The sequence below is a fragment of the Microtus pennsylvanicus genome, unplaced genomic scaffold, assembly GCF_037038515.1.
Source record: "Microtus pennsylvanicus isolate mMicPen1 unplaced genomic scaffold, mMicPen1.hap1 Scaffold_324, whole genome shotgun sequence".
Lineage (NCBI taxonomy): Eukaryota > Metazoa > Chordata > Mammalia > Rodentia > Cricetidae > Microtus > Microtus pennsylvanicus.
The window spans coordinates 1-5,419 of NW_027460952.1; the positions used below are offsets into that span (position 1 = coordinate 1).

Below are 5,419 nucleotides of genomic sequence, written 5' to 3' on the forward strand. Positions count from 1 at the left end.
TCTTGAATGTTGTATTCATTAAAAGTAAAGAAATGTCAGCAATATTCAAAATAATTCCTCCGTATCTTCATAAATTAAGCATGTGTCTATCATTTAGGATAGCGATGCCACTCACAAGAATTCTTCCAACAAAAGCATTCACTTCCGTTTTCACAAAGTCTGAAGGCCCATCAGCCTCTCTTCTTTCATGCAATTCCAAGTTTTACCATAGGACTTTAATATGCAGTCTAGTCTATTCAGTGTTCCTTGTAATAGGAATGCTGTTTATGATACATTTGATTTGTACAGCTATTTAAAATAAATCTTCCAAGCTATAAAGCAAAATGGTAATTCATTTTTATATAGATACTTCTTGAAACTTGTTTAGAATGGGCAGACCTTGGGAACATCATAGACTAAATTTTTGTCAAAGCATATTTTCTGTATCTAAGAAAAGTTAATAATGATGACATAGAAACATTTCCATGTGGTACTCTATTGTTTAAAAAAGCACCTGATATCTTTACTGTAAAAGAAAGGTAAAAATTAAAAAAAAAAAAGCCCATTAATTGGATAATGAGAAAACACTGCAACTGCAAAACCATTAGAAAAAATGTTGCACACTGTCTCAGTGGGTGGACCAACCCCTCATGGTCCTGACTTTCTTGCTCATATTCTCCCTCCTTCCGCTCTTCAACTGGACCTTGGGAGCTCATTCCATTGCTCTGATGTGGGTCTCTGTCTCTATAACCATCACCGGATGAAGGTGGGAACAAGGGCTGTCTCTGACTTTTGTGCCATATTTTGGGACCCTATTCCTCATATTGGGTTGCCTTGCCCCACCCTTGTATTAAACAAAAGGGAGGTGCTTAGTCTTACTGCAAATTGATATGTCTTGTTTTGTTGATATCCATGGGAGATCTGAACTATTCTAAATACAAAGGATGGAAACAGAGGAGGAATTGATAGGGGTGGACCAGGCCCAGAGGAGGTTGGGGTAAAGGGCTGAGAAGAGAGGAGGGAGAGGAAATTGCAGTCATGATGTAAAAATTTAAAAAAATGTGTTGCATGAAATATTATTAATTAAAAATAAAAACAACATATTTATGAGAAAAGAAAAGAAAAAAAAACAATTTTGATAGAGTAACTGTGTCTCTTGGCAGCTAGTGTTGTTTGTGCCATAAATGAAATAGAGACAGCAGGGTGATCAGTGGCTTAGCCACAGTGCGAATACAACTGCATTAAGTAAGAACATGTTGGGATAATATATTTTTGGAAGTAAAGAATAACTTCTCCATGGGTAATATACTGTTCTAGAAATTACCCAGGCTTCTGTTTTGGGATTAGGAGGAAGGCTACAGGCCACCATCATATGAAGTGGGAAAAAGTGGGGGTTGGGAACAAGGAAAAACAGTAAAACCAAAAATACCTAAGAGATAAAGGTGGACTTTGGAAATTTACAATGAATGTGAAGGGGACTTGCAAAGGGGCTACAACCAAGAGTGCAAAGGTGAACAAAACTTCATCCGCATGCTCCACGGTGTGTGGATGATGCTGAACTATCTTACAAAGCCTTTGATTCTCCTTACTCACTGATATTAGAGACTGAACTTCCGAGATCAGACTGTTCAATGAGAATATGTTACTAAAAACTGCAAGAAAAACCTAACAAAATACACTACTTACCCAAGTTAGCAGTGTTTTACAAGACACATGGACTATGAAAGGCGGTATGACTTTTCTGAAGATTGTAGCTCTTCAGCTACTGGACACAGTGATACTGAGATAAGTAAAATGTCTGATGAAAATTTCAAAAGTTTTTCTGTTCCAATGGATAAATCTACAAAAATATTCCATATCTTCCATATCTAAGGCCCAGGGAACATTACAGAAAAGGGGACCAAAAACGATAAGAGACAAAAGATAAGGGATTTGCTTTGAGGTTGTTTCTCTCAGTAATATAAAATACTATAACTCTATTGTCTTCTGACATGACTACCCAGCTTGAACTGACTGAACAAGAAGGGCAGGAATGAACATACTGAACTGGATGAGGAAAAACCCTTATCCCAAACTTCCATGCAAAAAAACCTACACAAAGAACTACAGGCTACCGAGTAAAGCTGGACACAGAGAGGTGTTTCTTCTAAGGGAGCAGCCACTCACAATTGATTGCCCATTGTCTAATGAACATGACTGATAATAGGCATACACGTGAACTTCACAGTTTTTATTTATGAATATACTTTATTTATGAATATACTTAATTCATAAATATAATAATACTCATAAATAAAATATACGTTTATTTATGTATATATATAATAGTAATTGGTAATGGAAAAAATGATTCTAATAGACAAGTCAAAGGCCAAAAATCATTCTATGCATTTGAAGAAGAATGAGGAGGGATATATGGGGTCATTTGGTAGAAGGAAACAGAAGGAAGAAATGTTATAACTAAAGAAAATCTCAATAACAAACAAAGGAGCCGAGGAGTTCAATCTGGAAGGAGCACTCAAAATCACAGAAGGAAATTGGGATCTGGGAAAAGTATAATTGTTAGAAATGGAGAAAAGACTAAAGTTATTAATGAACAAACAGAATTCAGGAAGAACACTATAAAATACTCTCCTCTCTACATAGCATAGTTATCACATTTATGAACTCAGCATCTGTAGTTACCTTCAGAAAATTTGTAAAATAATAAGTCATTCTAAACTCCAGCATTGAAAGGATAGAAGGTAGATGACCTCGAAGTGTTATCCTTTACTCAGTAGTTATTGGCAGTTGCTAGTTGCTAGTAGAAGTAGTCTTTTCTGAGGATATACTCACTGGTAACATCTTCTGCCCCACACCATGGCTATATGGGCATCACTAACTAACTTGACTTAGTGGGTTATTAAAAACATAGGATCTGAAGTTGAAATATATTGATGGTGATATTGGGGGTAATTAGAAAGTGATAATGGGAAATACTATTTTATTTCATTCTATATATGTATTAAGGTGTTAATAATAAAGAAAAAGAAAACGTGAAAATCTACACCAATAGACTTGACTAAAATGAAGAAAAACAAGGGAAGTAAGACAAGGCTGGTAATATACTATATTCAAACATCTATCATTAAGATTTAAAAAAAAAAACTGTGACTACCTCATAAAAGAATTCAAAGAGAGACTCATAGCCCTAACCTAAGGATGCACATAGTAGAAGAATTAATTGAATGTGAAAAGTTAAAAAACAAAAACAGCAAGCAGAGATATATAATGTGGTCATATTATTTTTTAATGAAAAAAATAATCTCATGTGAAATATCATCTCCCTAAAGCAATATTTACATTCATATTAGATTCAGTCATTTTGAGAAACATTTTTTAAATACTTCAAGAGCTAAGATTAAAGTCTCCCCTTTCTTAATCTTAAATTTATGGAGTGTTGGTAAGAAAAATAATGGAGACATAAAATTTAGTTAAATACAATAAATGAACTGAAAGTTGTTCACTCCCTAAGTTTCAGTTCTCCATTGTTTATTAAAAATTACTTCTTTGAATGATTATCTATACCTGTATGGCTATCGGCAGCATCTAATTTCCTTGGTGGGCAAATAAACTAATTACAGACATCCTATTGATTATAATTAAGAGACTTTCAAAGATGGCAAAACACATTTCAAGATATGATTTTCTTTTATGTTGCTTCTCCATCTTTCTTTGTGTGTATATATTAATATATTATACACTTCATGTTACTATCTTAAACATTATAATATTTTGAAGAATAAAATACCTTCTTCCAAATGATTGTGTGAACTTTTTAGCATCTCCATATGGCCTCTTTCATTTGAAGCTTTTACAAACTTGTTTTGAGGCTTGTGGCATTGGCACTAAGAAAAGGCATTCCAACTACTTCCTTAATATAAAACCATTTAGGATGTTCACTTTAATATTTTGTTTATTAGTGTAATCTGGGATATTTGAAACACAGATTCCTTCTTTTTATCAGACTCTATGACATATTATCTTTCTTCACTAACATGTGCACCTGTAGCTTTTGCTGCCAATTGCTACAAATCTTTGCTTGGGTCTTCTTGACGGAAAATAGGGTTTGGTAAATGGCTTGACACAGTTTCCTATATGCAAAACATAAAGGGCTGAAAATAACACTGAACTAATAAAAGTGTGAAAAGTGATCACCTTAGTTTAATTATAACCACAGAAAAGGCAAAGCTAAGGCAAACTCATAAATACTCGTATACTAAGCAGACATAGCAAGGTACTCTGATCATGTTACTGAGAGACATATTTGCTTACCATGAACCACATTTAATTGTTATTCTTCTTCTTTTATTAATTCCTTGAGAAACTCACATCATGAACTCCACCCCACAAATCTCCTGGTCCCTCAGTACCTGTCCTTTCCTCTGTGTCTCTCTCCCAAAAGGAAAGCTAAAAAAGAATAAATTAAGATAAAGATAAACAATAATAGTCAAAAAAAACCAATAATAGTCCCAGTCACTGAACTGCTGCTGAGGACTCAGCTGCCTCCACCTCGACCTAGAGCCTCCTTGCTTTTCTTCCTGAAGCTCCATGTCTCCCTCCTCCTCACATCCCCTGCCTTCTCCTGCAGCGGCATTCTGCAGGCCCTCTCCACCGAGGAAAAAGGGAATCGTATCTTATGTCTGATGTTCAGAATCTCTATGCTTTTGACCCCTTTGCTGATGCAAGTAAGGTCCTGAGGATTACATCCATATAAAAATTCAACAGAGAAACGTCAGGAAGACCCTTACTACTGTCCAAGGGATTGCTGATGATTACGATAAAAAGAAACTAGTGAAGGCCTTTAAGAAGAAATTTGCCTGCAATGGTACTGTAATTGAGCATCCAGGATATGGAGAAGTAATTCAGTTACAGGGTGACCAGCACAAGAACATGTGCCAGTTTCTAATAGAGATTTGACTGGTTGAGGATGATCAGCTGAAAGTTCATGGGTTTTAAGTTCTTGTAACACTGAAGCTTGAGGATTTCCTTGCAATGAGTAGAATTTCCTATGAGAAAGCTTTGGTTTGGCCAGGATTGAGAATCAGATGGATATCCATAATTTGGCTTTGTCTAAAGAGCTGTTTTGTATCATTTGTTGAATGATGCATCTAAATTAAAAAAAAAAAAAAACGTGAGAAGGGTATAAAATGATGAAATGATCCCAATAAAAGGACTTTTTCAGGCACTCAATGTGAACATCAGAAGATGAACATAATTTGAAAGTGACCATTCAGGGAGGCATTGATTAAATCATAAAACAATAGCTTACATAACTAAGTGAAGCATGCTAACACTACACAAAAGAGCAAAAATGTGACATCCCGTCAACATACTAGATGTGTATCCAAGAAGAACAGTAGTATTTTATATGCTAAACTGTGATGGTTTTGCTCCATTT

General features: G+C 35.0%; 1 pseudogene; it reads left to right on the forward strand.

Moving 5' to 3' along the window:
* Nucleotides 1-4,657: 4,657 nt before the first annotated feature.
* Nucleotides 4,658-4,977, forward strand: LOC142842242 (eukaryotic translation initiation factor 1 pseudogene; annotated as a pseudogene).
* Nucleotides 4,978-5,419: the final 442 nt, after the last annotated feature.